The sequence below is a fragment of the Cyanistes caeruleus genome, chromosome Z (assembly GCF_971803275.1).
Source record: "Cyanistes caeruleus chromosome Z, bCyaCae1.hap1.1, whole genome shotgun sequence".
NCBI classification, from domain to species: domain Eukaryota; kingdom Metazoa; phylum Chordata; class Aves; order Passeriformes; family Paridae; genus Cyanistes; species Cyanistes caeruleus.
In genome coordinates this window covers 39,208,357-39,228,906 of record NC_141732.1, presented here as the reverse complement: position 1 = coordinate 39,228,906, position 20,550 = coordinate 39,208,357, and the positions used below count along the sequence as shown (strand labels likewise).

The 20,550-nt window shown below is 37.6% G+C and overlaps 1 protein-coding gene and 1 long non-coding RNA gene across 13 annotated transcripts in view; both read right to left on the bottom strand.

The window, feature by feature from the left end:
- AUH (AU RNA binding methylglutaconyl-CoA hydratase) overlaps positions 1-20,550 on the bottom strand; it is a 149,514-nt gene that overhangs the window by 62,259 nt on the left and 66,705 nt on the right. The window lies entirely within an intron of this gene.
- Positions 6,297-11,727, bottom strand: LOC111941762 (uncharacterized). 2 transcript variants are annotated; one of them, XR_015281096.1, is made up of 5 exons: positions 11,520-11,727; positions 11,053-11,105; positions 10,060-10,236; positions 9,243-9,332; positions 6,297-8,086 (listed from the first exon to the last, which is right to left on the bottom strand). It is a non-coding gene; the product is annotated as an uncharacterized LOC111941762 (long non-coding RNA). The 2 variants fall into 2 exon arrangements; XR_015281095.1 differs by lacking the exons at positions 10,060-10,236; positions 11,053-11,105; positions 11,520-11,727 and having other exon boundaries at positions 9,243-10,031.

Genomic DNA, 20,550 nt, shown 5'->3' with positions numbered 1-20,550 from the left:
ATGGAATGTCCAAATACGGAAAGAAAGAAAAGAGAAGGAAAACTGCTTAAATACACACATGAAACACCTGAATGTCACTCCTAAGGTTTGAACAAGAAGACTTACTTTACAGCTGCCTTTGTCCATTTTATGAACAGATGAAATAGAAACAACCACTCTAAAAGTCTGAAAAAGGTTAATCTGGTTTTATTGTACACTCTTCTATATAAATTGATAATTATTATACAGTTTTGGACTGCACCCTAGCTCTCATATTTCATAACATACTTCTAATATCATGTTCTCACATAAGTTAGCAGGAGCTGCAATTCAATTACAGAACACAGTCAATTACTCATGAGAAGAGTTAACTTCAGGTTATTGAACTGTTTGTTCCAAGATAAGTATTTCTCCAACTGAATGAAATGAAATTTCAGCAACAGTCAAGTAAAAAACTGGGTATGCAAAAAGCCTCATGAGAAATTCCCTCTGCAAATATAAATGCAGCAAATACAATATCTCAAAGGAAAATGAAGAAAAACCCCAGAATGTCATACAAGTGTATGTAAAGTGGAAGAGGGAACAGTCCACTCAAGAACAATACAGAAACACCAACCACATGGGCAAAAGTGGAAGTAAGAGCTGGAGTTAGAGGTAAACATGAAGACCTTCTCTAAGCATGTTAGTATCTTAAAAATGGAACAAAATAAATGTGTGGGTCTCTGGTGAATGAGGTATGAGATCAAGCAACAACTGACACAGAAAAAGTATAGCAAAGGTCACAGAAAAGCTTCAACATTATTCAGTGTTTTCTCTGCCTTGTTTTTCACTGATCTGCTCCCTGGCCCATCAGAGTTCTGCCTAAGCATCACGGTGGTGTCTGTGGGACTGAACTACTGCAAACAGTAGCAGATGACTGGGTCAGGGAACAGATGAGCAGAACTGGACATTTCCAAGTCTCCAGGGACAAGGAGACTTGTCCTGATGCATCCAAGGGTGCTAAGGAAGTTGACTAATGTCACTGAGATATAAACCTCTTCTTTTGAAGGTCACAGCAGTCAAGTAAAGTATCCTGGAAGTCATTTGTATTCACAGGAGAAGTCCCTGACCAGCCTGATTGTGAGATGGTTAACTCAAAAGATGAGAGGAGAGCAAAGACTGTAATTTACCACAAATTTAGGGAGTTTTTGGCAACCTACCACAGTGTCCTTGTTGTTATCCTCAAACAGCTAAATGATAGTTACAGAAAAAAGAGACCAACTCATCTCGAGATACACAGAAAAAGCTTCAGATGGAAAAAACACAAATTGCAACAAATTAAATTCTAGTAAAATAGAATAAAAAAGGTCTTCACACGGAGGTGGATCAAGCCATGGAACTGGTTGGTCAGAGAGGCTGAGAAGTTACTTAGCTTTACAATATGCCAAATGGCAACACAAGGCCCTGACTAGCCTGATCTAACTTCAACAGGGAATTAAAGTGTATGTCCTCAAAAGTGCCTGCCTAACCTAAGTTACTCTATCATTCTAGAATACACAAGGTAAGTTCATCTTGCACCTCAGTCAACCTGACACTTCCAGCTGTTCCAATAAAAGAGGTTGATGCTTCTCTAAACACCAATGAGGTTGCTTCTACAACTGACCCCTGGACCCAGGATCAGATTCTCCACATCTGCTGTAGTCAAAATTAGCCTGGACATCTTAAATTGTAGCTCTTTTGTAGACTGATTTTTGGGTTTTTTTACTATAATAAAGCAGAATTTGAACACACATTAGTTCTACAAGTAGATCTAAATGGGTGATGACTTCAGGCAGGAGGGAAAGACATGCAGCTGAGGGTATGATAGTAAGCAGTAATTTTTTGACACAGCTGCTTGTAACATGCTGACACCCTTCCATGTAACTATTTAAATTGTTTAACCAACCACAGAAGGAAAAAGTGCATCATGACTAAGTTGCCAGATCTAGCATTCAACAAAGCAACTGCTCTTTGTCAGGTAACACAGAGACTCAAATAAGCTAGTGTGAGTGAGGTAAGGAGCAAGGAACAAGGGAGCAGAAAATAAAAAAAAAACGCATGAGTTTTGTCAGCACTTCTCTTACTGCTTAGAGAATGCACAGTTGCAGGCACTGGCTATGATGTAATGGTCATTTTACAGAAAAGTGGTACTTAGATCATTCAACCACTTAACTATCAGGTCACTGTTATATTAGAGTCTACAGATCCCTCTGTGCAAAATCAACTCAGTGGTACAAGTTCTGAACAAAGCTTGTAACAAAGCAGGGGCTTAAGGGGAGGAAAGATCAGACAAATTCATGGAAGCAAAATCCCACATGAGTTATTAAAAATATATAAACCTCATCCAGCTCAGAAAATCCTGAATAAAAAAAACCCAGAGACTGGGAAAGTAATAAAGTGAAGTTTCATTTATAGACGCTTGCCCTGTGGGAGACAAGACACAAGACTAGTTAGACCTTTGGGGTATACAATACAAGCTGTTTGGTTCTATAGTCTCACTTGTGCAAATACGCCCCATCCATAAGCTGGAGAATCATACGAGGAAAACTATAGCCTCTATTCATCCTTGTACTTGAAAGATTAAATCTGAACTTACAGATTTCAACCAGTTCTTAAACTTCTCTGTGGACCAATCAACTGTCAAGGAAGGTTAGCGTGTGTGTACATCAGGAGACAAAACAATTATCTCACAAACATATAGTCTATTGCAGTTTCATTAGCAATGCATTTTAAATTTTGTTTGATTTTAAATTTTATTCTTGTTTCAATATAAAGAAAACAAGACAAGTGTACAAAATTGTAAATCTGTGTCAGAAACAAAAGTTCTAATAACATCTTCATCCGTGCCCTAAGGGTCTCATTAAGGGATCAGACAGAAAAAGGAGACCATGAAATGGTTTGCACAACCACCTAAACCAGTGGAGATTCATAGCTCAAGCTGTATTTACTCAATCAAATGTACTCTGATTTCCTTTAGTAGTTTCCTACAAGTCCTTTGCCAATTCAAAATTTTTTTCCCTACTTCCACTATGCTTCATTTGCAACATCAATAAACTATTCTTCAGGTTGAAAAGGTTTGTCATAAAGATCATAAGTAATGTATCGAGAGAGTATTGAAAACAGTTTTTTCTCCACCTAGCATATTTTGGGAGTGTCAGAGGCATTGTTTCCTAGTCCTGTTATAAAAACAACAAAACTATGGTTTTAGATTACAATTTATTGTAATTAATTTTACAATTATCTAACACCTCTGCTGATCCACTGACCACCATGAGGATGAAACTTCAGCAAATTCTTCATTCTCTAAATGTCAAAGACAGTGTCTCTGCACTGTTTCTGGTCCTTACATTCCTCTCTTTGCATTTCTTGTTGACTCTACACTGTTTCTATTCAGTAAAAATATCAGCATAATGCTTTCAGGCCTTTGTTTTATCTGCCCATGAAGTCTCATTCTGTACTGTGAGATTTAATCTGCTCTTTGAACTATAGGAGTAATTCCAGCCTCCACTATTCACTTCCTGTGTTGTGAAACAAGAACCATTGTGCCTTCTTCCTTCACACATCTCATGCTGGACAGTAGTCCTGTGGACACACTAACAGTCCTCTTCAATTCAGGCCTTAAATTTTCTGTACTCTGATGCCTAAAAAAATTGAAGACTGAAGAGACTCAAAACATTACCTATCATACCTATTACAGTCTCATGGTGTCTTTATATTTTGAAACAATATATTCCGTATTTCAACATTTATATTTACACTTATATTGCAAATATTTTCCATCAGGAGCAATCTCCTTCCTCCACCTTGCACCTTGCCTTAAAATACAGACTTCTCATCTTTAACCAGGATATTATTGTGCTACAATAGTAAAAATTAATTATAGCAAGTAATTCTAAAAGCATTCTTTGATATTACAGATTTTAGAAATTATTCAAAATTACTTAGCTCTATTCTTAGTGTGTTAGATTTACAGTTATCAGAAGAAAACCTATATTTTCTTTTACTATAAAAACAATTGGAAAATTCATTTAAATTGCTCACCGAAAAACAACAGAGATAAAGTAGGGTATGCAAATGATTTGGGTTTGGGTACGGTTGATTTTTTTAAAATGATTTTCAAAATTGAAGTGATTTAATAAACTTTAAAGTAAATGGCAAATTAACAAACTGCTTCCATTACATCACTGAAGAACAACTGTCCATGTACAAATATGTAATATTTTTCTAACATGTAATACAACAGCCTAATTCTACTGCATTGAGTTCAAGGTATGAAAAATAAAATATCCAAACACTGATTCATATTACTATAAAACAAGAGGTTAATGTGGATAACAGTTCAATGAGCTTTTATTCCACTGAGATAAAGTGAGTCATATAATAGACATTTTCTAAACTTGTGAGAAACTATGCCACATTAACTCTGCCATGAAAGAAGGATTAAAGTATGATACAAAGTTTAACTGTCCAGAAGGCATGATATACCGACGTTTGCTATGGTCAAATAAGTGTTCTAACACAAAAGGTATTTAGTAAAATCTAAACACTCTCACTTCTCATTCTGCTAGTCATAAAAATACATTTGTTTTGCTTTTTTAATATATAAAAAGAAACTGGGATTGTAGTAAGAGCACAGTCACATTGGCTATGTTTCACTGATGGCCATATCAGTGACAATGTTTCACTTTTCACAATTTTCACAGAGGTTTTTCAGCTCCTCCATTTCTATATATATATATATTATATTTTTCTATATACATATAGATATATTTCTATATACTACTTCCTAATATACAAGGTTTCATCTATAAGGTCTTCTGAAATATGAGAAAACATTTTCTGTTTTTATGAGATTACTATAAATCCCTTTTGAGCTTCTTCCTTTTTGAAGGTCTTCAAAAATTTGTGTTTTATCTTTCAAGTGTGAAAACTGTTGTAAGGTAACTGGTACTGCCTGTTGAGACCAGGCAATTGCTCCCCCTCATATCATCAAACATCAGATAAAATGTCTTAATCATGAAGGTAGTACAAAAAATGCAACATCACTGGCTTTGAGTGATCAGTAGCATGAACATTTATTACAGCTCAAATGAAAATGAACAAGCTGCATGTCGTAATAATGGAAACACCACTACTAACATCCTGCATGAAATGAAAGCTAATACTTCTACTATGATTAGTAGTCTAAAAAAGTCGAAAATAAGAAAAAGAACAATGATTAATGAACACAAGTATCCCTTTTGCACTTATTTTAGATCTGAAATTTTCCCAGGAAACATTTAAAGAAACACAAATATCACAAAACACTAGTCAGAAAGCACTTTGCTAATCTTTTTGAATGTTTAATTGTCAGGAAATAAAATTGAAAGTCATTATTCATACTGCTTCGATGTCAACAGAAATTGATAACGCTCACTACAAGCCTCTTTCACCTCAATCTATCTTCTTTCCTAGCAAACAGATACTTTGGTAGCTTATTCTTTTCCAAAGCACTTAATAAGAATTTTGGAATCACTGTCATTTAGATTTTACAAAACAGTTCCACAAACTATTTCTAAAACAAAAAAATCAAGCTGGAATTATGTTAAATTCATCTACAAAAATAAGACTTAAGAAAAAAAAGAAAGATTAAATTGTAGCTAGTGAGTTAACTAGCTACATCCACCTAAAAACATGAGTGTATGGATGCATACATGAGTATAAAACACTGCAAAAGGTGAAAACAGAGGTTATTTTAAAATGTTAGTTCTTAGAATTACAATTGATTAAAGTATTTTGGTATAGTACCAATCCCTTCAACACCATCCTTTTTTCACATTTGGAATATTACATGAGCTGTTGCAGGACTCTAAGTGCAAGGGATTAGCAAGACATAACTTTATTCAGTGGCATTACAAATTTAAACTTCCATATATTGAAAAACAATATTTAAGATTTTTATACACTCTGTCCTTCAAAGTGAATACTATTTCTAACTAAATCACAATATATTACACTTTGTTTTCTGAACACATCACTTTTATATGTCTTTACTGCAATAAATCAGTCAAGTAAATAACCACTAGACTTGATCTTAAAAATCTTTTCCAACCTAAAGGATTCTGTATTCTAGCATCCAATAAGCATTTGCTGAACTCCTTTCCATCACCTCTACTTAAAAGTAATTCAAAAGAGCAAGAACAGTAGTCTGTAAAATGAGCTCGGCATCCTATGGCATGACCCCAAGCCAGGGAACATTAGAAATTAGAGTAAACATAAGTAACCAACAAATAAAATTACTTAGACTCAGTGTAACATTATGTGTATATCTTCTTTATTAAGTTGTCTTGTAAATTACTTTTATTTAGACTCATGAAAAAACAACAACTACAGTTTTGCTTCTACAGGTTTAACATAGGTTAAACAGTTCATTAGAACCTCAGTTCCAGGTAAATTATAGACTTCTTGTTGTGTAAAATTCCATTCTAATTATTTGGAATAATTCATACCTACCTAGCATCACAAGACAAGACCAGTGATACCAAGCACAAATAAACAGTATGGACTTTATAGTAGAGATGTATACTGTTTATCTTACCTGCAAAGTTTTATTGACAAGTTTTAATGAAGCTTCAGATGTTTGGTTTCTATACAGACTGGAAGAAGACCAAAAGTACACTGAAGACTCAAAGTATATATTTTTTAATGATGTAAACATGAACTGGAGCTAGAATAATTAAATAAGTAGATGACTTCTAACAAGCTTCTCCATTTTCTGCAAGCTATAGGATTTTCAAACCGATGAATACTTCACATTACTTTCTGCTTCTGCACTACTAAACTACAGGTATGATAGCAAAGCATTATGAAATAGCCTTTGCAACAACAAAACATTATCTACTGCATGAACCCAGAAAGACACAAAAAGGAGTGCCACACATTATTGAATCAATCTGGATTTTCCTTAATCACACATTGTAAAATACTGACTTAGTTAAGTAGAGAGGCTTGTAACTTTTTCTAAGTATTTAGGAGTCTACAATACAACAAATAAGTAATTCCAAAAAAAATCTTCTTAACAGCTTACGAAAATTATTTTGGAGAAGTACCTTGCTTAATTCTGATTGTGTTTAGAAGAGATAGATTTTAAGATTTTGACTTAATCAGACACATACTTGATTATGAGGCTAAGAAATTTGCAAATAAGCCCTTTTCACCAAACATTAAGAGAACTTAGTAAATCACAGTGAAAGATGACAGAGAAAACTGCCAGACTGACCAGTGAAATAACTAACAAACAAGTGCTGAAAGTATTTGACTCATCACTGTGGAGGCCCAAGGGCCAAAGATGAAAACCCTCATCCCATGACACTGGAGAGGAGGTAACAAGCAATACCCCCTGAGGCAGGGGTGAGAGAAGGATTCTCTCCCACAGTTCTTTGCAACTATATGATGATGTATTGTTAAATTTATTCCCCCTTTGATTCACCAAGTTTATGTCATCCTGGTCCAACCCCTGTTCACCATATTTGTAACTCCCTAGAATGTTCTCCCTTCCCCTGATTCCTATAGGCCCCAGTTTGCTGCACTGCCCCACACATTACCCTGTTGGTTTTCCTGGTCCCTAGCCACACTTTTGCACAATTTTCCATTGTTTCAACTGGGCCCTGACCCTCAGCTCTGCCCCGTCATCCTGTATTTAATCCTGTGCCCTCAAAACATTATTGTCTTTGTCCCTGGACCTTCTTCAGTAGCCTTTCCTGGAGCACAATACAAAGACCCATCCCTCATCTCTGTTGTCTGCCTAAAGATTTTGTTGTGCATTCTGGGCTGAAGAAGCGCTGGTCGTTCTCAGGCCATGTTGTTGTGTGACACAACGAGTGGCACCTGAAAAGGGACCTTTTTGGAGGTCCCTGAGAGCGACTCCAGCAACAAATCATCCGGTCCATTGTTGTCGGAAGCAAGACATCTTCAGGTGAGCCACAACCCAGAAGCAAGACCTGAGTTTTATCAGGGCTTGTGGAAAGGAGAGTCAGCACACTCCAGACAGCAGGAGGACCGATTCGGCTGACAACAGCCCACAGGATCTCTTGAAGACCTGCACCCAGATCTGCCAGAGAGAGAGATATTGGTTGGGAGACAGCCAGGAAAGCAGGGGAAAAGGGTTTAGTTGTTTAATTCCTATAGGTGGGCAATCCTTTTCCATCAAAGGCAGCCATGGGGAATGTGTTGTCCCAGGCTGAAAGGCACGTATACATACAGGTTAGGGAAATTTTGATTCTAGAGGAGAAACCTTTTGTTAAGGGGAATTTAAAATGTTTTATTCAGTGGTTGTTTAAAGAGTTTCCAAATATTTCTATGATCTAGCTTACCAAGTGGAGTTTTGGGATTCTGTTGGGGAGAGGATTTATTTTTTACAAACTTGGGGGTTTTGAAAGTTGCTAAGTTTTATTCTGTTTTTCATTTGATTTATGAGGTCATTTCCCAAGTTAGTGGTTCGAGCTTGCTTCCCCAGTTGTTACATTCCGTCTCCATGTTTCCTAATCCCATTATTCTGGAGAACAGGACGGGAGATGGAACCTGCAATGAGACACAAGCAAGCCATCTGCTGCCTGCCATCTCCCCTCCCTGTCTACCCAGGATGGTACTGGCCATACTGCCCCACTCTGTCCTAACCCATATTCTGCCACCCCTTGATCCTATCCTCCCATCATACACCATACAAAATGGTGCCCACCCCATGAGGGGAACCGCTATTTTGAATTCACTCCCACCGCCCTCCCTGTTTCCCACCTTTTTGTCAGATCCTTCCCCTGCATCAGGCCCCACCCTCGCACTGAGTACCACCCCTGTATCAGGACCCTCCCCTTCCACCAGGAAGTCCCTCCCTTGCATGGGCCCCACGTCCTCCAACCCAACCTCTTCTGTTTCCCATGCTAGTGGAAATGATGATGTCCAGAAGGTAGCCATCTTGGCTACTGAAAGCCCAAAACACTGGGCCTTGCCAGTTGGCCAAATGCATTGCTCCTCGTCCGAGAAATAGGCTTCCCCCTCAGAAGAAGAGAGTGAGGGCTCATCTGAGTTTGAAGACTTTTGGCAAAGGATGCAAAAGCAGCCGCAAGGGAGGGTGACTGGGAACTGGTGTTGAAAATTCAAGTGGCACCAGCACAGTATCGCACAGGAGCTAACCCCCAGTGGTAATCTGTCCCCCATGGGGAGATGAAAGACATTTGTAAGGCAGCAAAAGGATTACAGGAGGAACTCACCTTATTTTAACAACTTACTGTAGCTCACATTATGGTGCATCATGACTTGAGGCACTTTATGCAAAACCTGCTCTCTCCCACTCAATTCATCTTGCGGGAGGGAGTATGGAAAAAACAATTGCAGCAGCTATTAAAGGACTATGCCCGGGAAGATGGACAGGCACATTTATCAATGAACCACCTAGCCAGGGAGGGGGATTTTACTAAGCCAAAAGACCAAGCCATAGACCTTCCCCAGCCAGTGTTAGAGAACATTAAGGGTACAGCTAAAACAGCTTTGTTGCAAACTCCAGATGGGATCACACCAAATATAGATTTTACTAACATTAAAGCAGCACTGGATAAGACTTCTAGAAAATTTGTGGACCATGTAACATAGGCTATAAATAAACAAATTGACCACCCAAAGGCTCGGCAAGAGCTATTAGAACACCTGCCTGTGACTAATGCAAATAATAACTGTAAAGATATTTTATGCTCTCTCCCTATCGATACCAAGCCAACAACTGCCCAGATGGTAGAGGCCTGCACCCTTAGAGCAACAGTGGACCGGGACACCAGTTTAGTAAAAGCCAGTGTGCTAGCCAGGGTACAGTGGAAGCAATGGTTGTGGCTAAGGTAATCCCCCACAAACACAGTAACACTGATGGAAACAGCCAATGTTTTAAGTGCGGGGAGATGGGACATTTCCAATGGAACTGTTTAAATTAAGGTGACAATAGATCCTGTTTTTGGGGATGTCCTCCCCATCATGCACAATGTCCTCAGTGTAAACACCAACAACAACACACATAACACCACTTGTGGCGTCACCAACCTCCAGGAAACTCCTGGTTGAGTGCGGAGAGGCCTTGTGCTATGACACCAAATGCAAGGCTGTTTCACCCTAATCTCTCAACCATCGTGGAGGACCAGCCTGCTGAGCTCCTCCAGTCTGTCGTGACAGCACCATCATTGCAGAAGGGCTCAACTTACGACAGGTCCAGCTGGGAACCTGGAAACAGTTAGTAAGCACACTTTGTATACACACTGAAGACATGTAAGTGTATAACATCCCGACAGGGAAATACAGGCCGGAAGATCAACCCCAAGACATTTTAATTATGGTGGACACGAGAGAGGGGATAGAGGGACATACTATCCACCCCAAAGTACCAACTATAACATCAACACAGGAAATTACAGTTTATATTTTATACCTGAACCCCACTCTCTTCATCCCCAAGGGCACTGTTGTCTCCCAATCTTATCTTTTGCCAGAATTGACTGTCATCATGCCTGCAGATTCACTAGTGATGTGGGCTCAGATCATGGGTCATGATAGACCTATTGCAGAGTGTGCTCTATACCAGAAGGGAAAAACCATACACCTCACAGGACTGTTGGACACCAGTGTGGGTGTCATTATCATCTCCTGCTCCAAGTGGCCAAAGGAGTGGCCCCTTGTACCAACCACTGGAGTCATTCTGGGCATTGGGTTAACATCAGTTTCAGGAGCCAGGACATCATCTGTATTGAGGGACCTGAGGGGAGGGTACCCACGGTAAGACCTTTTGTGGTCCGGTCCCCTATAACACTCTGGGGGAGGGACCTATGAACTCAGTCGGGGGCAAGACTAGAAATCTTTGTCCCACTGCGGTCAGGGCCACTGAGCAGCATGCCACCCTTCAGCTAACCTGGAGGACTGATAAATCCATATGGATGGATCACTGGCCCTTTCCAGATAAAAAGCTAAAGGCTCTGCAGTCTCTCGTGCAGGAGCAGCTGTCCAAGGGCCATATTGTACCATCCACTAGCCCTTGGAACATACCTGTCTTTAACGTTCAAAAGCCTGGCAAGGACAGGTGGCAGCTTTTGCAAGACCTGAGAAAGATCAATGAGGTCATTGAGGATATGGGTCCCCTCCAGCCCAGACTGCCATCAGCATCTATGATACCTAGGATTGGCAGATGGTGGTCATCTATGTGAAGGACTGGTTTTTTTTAACACCCTGCTCCACCCAGAAGATGCCCCTGATTTGCCTTCTCAGTCTTTCCCTAACAGTCTTGCTACATGAAGAACTCACCAGTGATCCACCAGTGATTTGTGGCCCAGATCTTGTCCCCTATTCAGAGAAAATACCCGAATGTGATCATCCTCCACTACATGGATGACATCCTTATTAGTGTAGAGACTCATTTCCTATTAGACTGTGCTTTTCAAGATGTCTCTGAAGCTGTCCAGAGCAGAGGGTTTGAGATAGCCAAGGAGATCCAGCGCACCACCCCTTGGAAGTACCTTGGCCTCAAGATCAAGGAGCGGACCAGCATGCCCCAGCTTCTGCAGATCAAGGACCCAGGACCCTCCAGGAACTGCACCAGCTCTGCAAGAGCATCAACTGGGTTTGTCCACTGCTGGGGATCAGCATTGCACAGAATCACTCTTGTGCACTCCAGGCTGAAGAAACGCTGGTCGCTCTCAGGCCGTGTTGCGCAACACAACACATCTTACAATGCAATGAAAATCAGAATAAGGCATATTATTTATTTATTACTGTAGAGAAACAAAAACTTAGTATTCAAAAGATGGAATCAAAGAATATCAATGATTACTAGAAATGAAAATATCAGTCATATGGTGGTATGTTCTATTTATATGAAATGATATTCAAATGCAGTTAATTCTTGGAAAAAATTTTCCTCCTACACACATTCTTAAAGCTGACTTCTTCTTTGTGGAAATGATTACTGCTGTTATAGCACTTCCATATTTCTACATTGCCACCTCAGTGATTGATGTCATTTACTTCAATCAGATATTAAAAAAATCAGTGAGGTACACTGTGAATAGTTCATGTTCCAGTATCCCACTTCTGTGGCAGTGCAGGTTCTCCTGGAGTTATTTTACATTTCCAAAAATAGGCATAAAAATTCCTACTCTACTGCACACATATCTGAAGATCAAAAATGAATCAGTAACATTTTTTATGCAAAAAAATTCAAGGTATTTAAAAATACAACATTTTTCATAACCTGCAGTTATTTAAAACAAAATAACTATGTCATTATACTTTCTTAAAGCTGACCTGTCACAGCTTAAATTCTTCAAAGATATGTTCAACTGCTTAAATCTCTATACAGAAGGGAAGGACCCAGAAGAAAAATCAACATCACCTCAACTTTTCCCCAGAAATCACTTCCATTTTACTGGGCATCACTATTTTACAGAGGAAGGCAACAGTAAAGACTATGCGTAAACTGCCAGACCTGTCTCAGTAAATGTCAAAAGTCATGTTTGGTCATGTAGCGTCAACCAACCAAACTCTGTACTTGGTCTGTGCTTATGATTCTATTATCTAGTCTACTAAAAAGGTGTCATTAGTGTAACCTTACAATCTATTCGGCTGTACACAAAAGCTTCACTGTAAAATATTATCTACAGTCATCCTTTCAGAAACCTGTGATCTGATAATAATGTTACAGGAGTAACAGAAATATTCATTATATTATTAAGCAGTCATTTCTCTCTGTGACAAAAATATCTACATCATCACACAGAGAAAAGATGGATCTGTGATTTTGAAAATGCACTTCCCTTAAGCTAAGTGCTTATTGATCTGTTTATGTAAATGCCTAACAGTAACACTGTCCCTGACAGAATTAGATTATGTACATACAAATAAGAGATCATTCCTTTGAGCGAAGAAAATTTGACACTTGCATTAGTTGTGGGGTTTTTCATATCTGTTTACTTTGGCATTCTTGATGGATTTCAGCCACAATTCTTCAGGCAATGCAGAACCTTACCTCTATCAATGGCTACTTCAGAGAATGATGAAAACTGCAACACCTAAACTATATCCTTAATAAGAATAAACAAATAAAACAAAAAAACCTCTCCATTTTCTCCTGAATATCAAAACAAAGCAATTATATCAGTATTATTTTCAAAAGATAACCTTTTAGTTAGGATCATATTCTTTGCATCTGCAGAGATACCAGACATATGCTGAAAGTAAGATTCCTGCTTGGTGTTTGGTCCTAGTTAGAAACAAATCCTAGAACAACCAGCCCAACATGACCCAGCAAAACCCAGAACAAAGACCTCAAGGCAACTCAGTAATGTCAGACACACTAGAGATGAGTAATGTTAAGTTCAGATAAACACTTCTTCAGCCATATAAAAGACCTATTACTCTAGAAATTCACCACTAATCTCAGAGTCCTTCTTAGAAGTCTCTCTATAGTCTGATGATGCACTTTGAAATTAACTGTGACAATTTGATCCTCACATATATATTCTCATACACACTCATATCAGAATTGGATAAGGTGCTGTACAATGCTGTCTCCCCATTCCTATTTGTCCTTGTTCTTAAATAAACACTTATTTTCCTGAAGGAATAAACATTGGGGGCTTGTGGGGCTTTTTTTTCAGGGGTGTTGGGATGGGTTTTTTCAAAAGGAAATAATAGAGAAATTTTGTCACTATCATTGGTTCCATTATGTATAATCACCTCTTGTCTATCTAAAAAATGTCCTTGCACTGGGTCAAGAATCACTAGACCTTGTGGATCTCTTGTTCCTTAAATGCAACCGTTCACAATAATTGTATGTTCAGTAAGATACAGACACTTCTAAGATAATCTCAGAATATATTTAAAGCAGGAAATGATCTTCAACTCAACGGTCAAATTCATCCCAACCTTAACTGTAGCAGTACTATTACTTCACTACTCTGCATTTATTTGTAAGGATAACTTCATTTTCCTTCCTGGCTACCTGATGTGACAGCTTAAGCCATGCTCCCTTTGGCAGGATAACCAACCTTATCTTTGGTTATGGAGGAGTACACTAAAGATCTGCAGCAAGCCTATTACAATCAATAGAAGAATATGAAAGTGAGTTTACTGTCCGCACCACACAGAGTAAGAAGAAGGTAGAAATCACAAAACACCATCATTTAAAAGACTAAAAGACACCTTTCTTTTAAAGACTAAAGTATGAATCATACATGTAATGAAACCTTCAGAGTACGGGTTTTGTCAGAAGCGATAATATGAAGTTCTATTGCATCAGGAAATAAGAGAATGAAAAAAATAACAAATCAGAAAAATAGCATGAGAGTGCAATAATATTTTGTTCTTTGAATGGTGTTTTCAGGAAATTCAATGATTTTTCCATTGACACATCATACTTCACCACTGTGAAGTACTACTTCCCTTTTCTACGTAAGGGACAGGGAAAGGTAAAAAACAAAGAACCAGATTTAGACTCTCACATACACATTTAACATGTTTCTTTATGTTGTGCTAAGAAGTAAAGATGTTGATTCTGAGAAATAAAAAAACAAAATCCAAAAGAACATGTTTTTTACTGTCTTTTGATACTTCATTGAACTGCTAAAATCACAGAATCACTGAACGCTAAGTTGGAAGGAACCTCTGGTGATCACCTTGTCCAACATCCATGAAAGGTCGTCTAGAAAAAGTTCAGGACCACGTCCAGATAAAGTCATTCTGAAGACCTAATTTTTCTAATGCAGTAGCTAGCGCCTGGATGACAGGATGAGCTAACAGACATCTACACAAATCTGGTAAAATATATGGCACCTGAAAGACCTGAAACACGTACTAGTCTAAAAATTATTTTATTTAGCCCACCAGAACATGAAATGCAAAACACAGCTTTCAGTGATTTTTTTGTCCTTGTTTTTAAATAAACACTTATTTTTCTGGACAAATAAACACTGGGGTCTTGTGGGGCTTTTTTTTTCAGGGGTGTTGGGGTGGGTTTTTTCATAAGGAAACAACAGAGAAATTTTGTCACTATTATTGGTTCCCTTATGTATAACCACCTCTTCTCTAGGAATAGAAAAGCATGTGTCTTTGCAGACATTCAACTACACCAAACTAAATTTAGGTTTTAAAAATAAAAAAAAAGGTATTGTAAAGATAAACTTTTAATAAAAGCCGAAGTAGAATAGACCCTTCTGACCCAGAAAAAAGGTCCTGTCTAGAGACATTACATATGTATTGCAGGGAATTCCAGAGTATCAGAAAATCTGTAGCTACAATACAATCTGTAGTTACAATCCATACTCTAATTTAGGACACCTCTTTTACAGAACATGGAAACAATTTATTTGGGGCTTAACCCATTTTAAAATGGAGAAGCATCAAAACTGACAACATATCAGCCTTTTTCATTATTTGGACCTTTGACATTTCCAAGACTACCTTAAATCCTTCTTAATTCACAGAGGCTTATTTTTTCCATATGAACAATGAGTAAGGACAACAATAGCTGCTTCCTATGCTGCATGTACTATTATTTTCGTACTCTCAGTGCTTCTTTCTTCCTCTGTGTTTCTCACTTCAAGACTGAAGAAAAGAAAGCTTTTTAATGGCAACAGTGTTATGCTCTGGGTGACCTCCTATTCTGTTGAAGAGATGGATATCCAGAAATCTGGCACTTCTAAAGTGTTCAGCATGAACACTTTTGATCATCCGTAGTAGTTATAAAGCTGGCTAGGCATAACATCCTTTTGAGAAAGTTAACTATCAAAATTCAGACACTCATTTCTGCCTCGAATCTTAGAGAAGCAGTAATAAATCTTTCACTGCTATAGGTTCAGACCTGTAGGAAGTGATAGCCCAATATAACTAACTGGGTTAAAACTATCTATTAATTTCCTCAGGTGAAAGAACATTAAACTATATGCTAAATATTGCCTTGCTCAAACTCATAGCAATTAGTACATTAACCTAGCATCAATCTTAGGAATTTGAAAAAAAGTTCAATAGTTACCAGCTAATTTTCAGGCAGAATTAGTATAGCAAGAGAGCATTTGGTCTTCAAATGATTACATTTCTCTTCCATATTGGAAACAGTCAATTCTGTACCAACTCCTTTCTTTCTGACCTTTTTTTAAATTTTATGTAAAATGAAGACTGAAATGAAAAGCAAAATAATAAAAATATGAACATTTACTCTATTTTTATAACTTATTCTTATAAAATATTTGCTACAATCTTTTATGTGAGATTTTATACATCAAAATTCAAAGGAAATTACTGGCTCCTGCCATGCAACATACATTTACTAAATATTTATTCTGAAGCACACTTTTTTCTCTCCAATTTTATTTGGCATATTTACAATGGCTATGTGCGGACCTCCGGTATGCCTCTGTACCTTCGTGAGTTTATAAGAGTTATCAGAGCAAATCATACACACATAATTGTTTATTGGCTGTCTGTTTTAAGTAATAAAAAGAAATTAAAAAAAAAAAAAAAAAGACACATCCATTTGAAAGAACATAAACCAATTTGCTCTCATATTCTATATTTTACAAGAAACTCCCCTTAAAGTCTTCTCTGCTTGAAGCCTTGTAACACTGAGATTATGCATGGGATTCAGCTTAATACACCTAGGTTTGAAATATGCTTCTGCCTGCATATCTGTACAGCTCCTGCACTGACTGCAAGACCACAGAACTTATCAGAGCCCCAACCAGACACTCCAAGGCATAAGGACACCATGTTTAGGGAACTGAGTTCCACATGCTATCTGCTGGCAAGAACAGTCTTCTAGAAGCTGCCTGAAGAGAAAGGCTTCTTCTACTTCAAGGCATGAAAACTCAGAAACACTTAGGTCCTTTTGCTACTGCGTCCTTCTGCCTTTGTCCTGAGATTAACCTAATTACTGGATGTCTGAAGTGAGAACCAACCAGGTAGCAGGGTACACGGAGAGAAACTTTAACTTTGGCTTGCCTGTGTTTGACTTGCTGCTGTGTGGCAGCATTCTAAGATTCATCCAGAAAAAGGAAATTATACAGAAAATGTCAGCTTTCCAGTCAGAATAGCTAGCCTCCACTGATCTTTTCGAAGAGGACAACTTCTCCCACATTTATTGCTACACTGAGACAGACTTCCACTACAGAAAAATGCTGGGAAAGTCTGTGATCTACATCTGTGATGAATTTACCAGAGTTTTTTTTTCTTGTAATTCTGCTAATATCCACCTAGCATCTCACTTATTCATACAGGCTAGAAGTGACTTTAGAGATGTTTTAATTTTTCCTTATGTTTAGAAGACATGTGAATTCACTGAAATTTTAGATGTAATTGAGATTAAGGCACCTGAGAATGGCTTGATGATTTTGAAGGCAGAGTTACAACAATGAAGTTTTATAGTGTACAGTGAAAATTCAACACATAGAATGTTCAAACCTATGAACACTTCCAATATTTTTAATTGGTTCTAATTCACCTGCTTTCTGCAAGACCTACTTTTACTTCAGCTCTTTTGGGAGAAGTATTACCTGCTGACTCTTCATAAGAAAACAAAGTTAAGAGAGATATTTTCCAAAGAACTTTCCCGAGTAAAAACAGGTGAAAAAAATGACCTCATGACAGAAGACGAAAACTGCACTTAGCTTATGTTCTTGGTAAATGCAAACATTTGGCAAAAGTGTCATAGAAACACATTTGAAAGTCAATAAAGCAGATGCCAAGCTCAGCAAAATGAAAAAACTGTCACAGTAATAACAAAAAAAATAGCAAACCTTTAGAATACTGATATTTTCAAGAGCAACATTCATACACGTTTAGATTATTAAACTGCTCTATTTTATGTATCTTACAATATAGGTGAACTAGTGATTCAGGCTGAGGGATTTTCCAAACATGCTAGTTTCAACATGCCAAAACAACTGCAAGTTTAGAAAGTCACCAAATATTACCATATTTCTCTATTTCTTGCTGAAACAAAAATAAACAACCTCTCCCCCTAAAAATCAATCAAGTGAATCATGACCAAACCATGTATTAAAAATGTAATAGTATAAGAACATTACGAACTACAAAAAGAATTTTCTTAAATGTAATTTAAAAATTAATACAATCAAAAATATTTCAATAGTATGTTTTTAAGAAAAACACAGGCCTCAAACAGGAAGATGTATCCAAATGACTTTCATTTGATTTACTTAGCATGAAAAACCAAGTAAGTGTGTCCTGCATCTATGTGATTTACTAGATCAGAATGTTCTTTCACATAGTTCATCTCCAGTTTTTATGTTTTATCACATTAGAAAATTAATCACTAATCATTTACTATGTTTTTAGTCTTTTTTATTAGAAAGACTTTGGGGACCAGTCAGGAGATGAAGAGAATAGAGAACAGCTTAATTTACTGTCACTTAAAAGAATCTGAAAACAAAGGAGACATCTAAAGATACATTGGACCAAGTCATCAAAATTTGCTAGCATTCCATACAGTAAAAGACTGGATATTATGCAAATCCTCCAGGCCTTTCTTTTTTCCATGCAAGGAAATCATATAGTTAGCAGTCTGACAAGTATCACAAGACAGAGGAGTATTCAGTTGCTACTGCCCTTTATACAAGTCTCCATTGAAAATACTGGTTTTAGCAAGACCCAATGAGAAAGCTGCTATTTTTGTCTCATTTTGCCATTTTTTTAATTTAAAAAATGCATTCCCTGTTAAATTTCAGAAAACCAACTATCCTTCAAATTGGATTTCATAAATTCTCTTCCAGCACTACAGAGGTGTAGGATAATACTTCAATAGATATAACAAGAAGACATTTGGCCCCTGTACACAGTTCAAGTACACTGTATAAAGCTGGAATTTTCAAAGATACTCTATTTTAACATAAAAGTTACTGCACAAAAAGATCTGTAGTGTTTTTCCATCCCCAAACACTGTTAAGACATTTAAGCAAGAAAATCAGATTGGAAATAAAAGTAACTATTCACTTATACCATCTTTCCAAGGTGTGATGAAGAAGGGACATGTTTTCAACTATCATTGCTCAGCTGAGGAAGTTCAGGCCACAAGTTTCATCCAAAAATAAAACTTCTAAATAAAACAATACTGATTATGAAACCGAGACCAAAAAAATTCCAATTCTTTCCATGCTTGCAATGGCAGTGATAGCAGATCAGCACTATGCTCTAAGTGTCATCAGAAATTTAATATTACAAGTATCACAAGAAGTACCCTAGCTCAGAAGCTCCTCAGCTGCATTAAATTACACATCAAAATCCCTCAAAACCACAACTCTCCCATAACAAAAACAAACCAAAGAAACAAAAAATTAAAAAAATCAAATAAAAACTTTTTTCATTATTAAGTTTTAATCTGTTCCCAAAGATCAGTTTTTACAAGTTTAGAAAAGCCTGTCCCCATATATACCCAAGAGTAGGTTTTACTACTTGCAGTGATGATGCTTGATACTTTAATCAGAGCCATCTTATTGCTATAGGCAAAATTTAGTTTTTCCAGACAGTGGATTAAGGGCCAGGATGCTGTGCAGCTTGTACCATGGGGAGTGGTAAATGAGGAGCAGGAGAAATATTCAGATCTAAAGTAGGTAAAAGGCTCAGAGCTAGGATGCACACAGAGAGGGGGGATCCCTGTAGAGCTAGGTTTGATGCTTCTCTACAGCAGAAACAGAAAAATTGAAGTTGACAGCAGTGTTGCTAGGAATTGCTAGCCAGCTGTGTCACAGTGCAGTAAGAACTGTTTTCTAACACTGATCCATTCTCCCTCAATGGCAGCACCAGGCTTGTCTCTCCAGGCCTCTGGCTCATGTGAGGTAGAAAAAGGTTAACAGATATTTTGCTCTGCGGAACTACCCACTGCCACAAGCGGCTGCCTGCCATGCCTGTGGCAAGAGACAATCCTGATTTCGACAAAAACACTGCAGAGCTGGGGATGAGAATAAACCTGAAACACCAGCAAATTCAAGTTACTAAGCTTTTTATTTGACTGCACTAGTATAATGTGCTTTTCCAATGAGTTATCATATATCATCTACAGATGCTAAATTTCTGTACTTTTTCAAAGGTAACCAGAATAGTTCTCAGATACACTGTAGTTTAATGTGGGGTAAAACCACCACTTCAATCAATTCTCTCTCCAATATTTACTAATTACATGCATTTTTCTTTTGATTAAGTTGCTGGTTTGTTTCCATTAACAGTCAGATTCTTCTCTGTGATCAAAACCAAAAAATGTTACATTGAACAGCAGTCCTGTAACTGATCACCTGGTAGGGTGACCATGACTATTTCCAGACACTTCCTCAGCCTCTGTTAAGCCAGTGACAGATTGCTGTTATTAACAGGTCAGTGAATAAATTAATTCCAGGGCACTGAAAATGATGTTCATGAAATGAAAAGTGGCCTTGCTGACATTGCATCACTATTTCTAGACAGTGTGCTTGAACACCAAATAAATCTCACAACTTGGATGAGTGCCAAAAACTAGTGACCTAGTTTCATTAGTGTGGGAAAAGA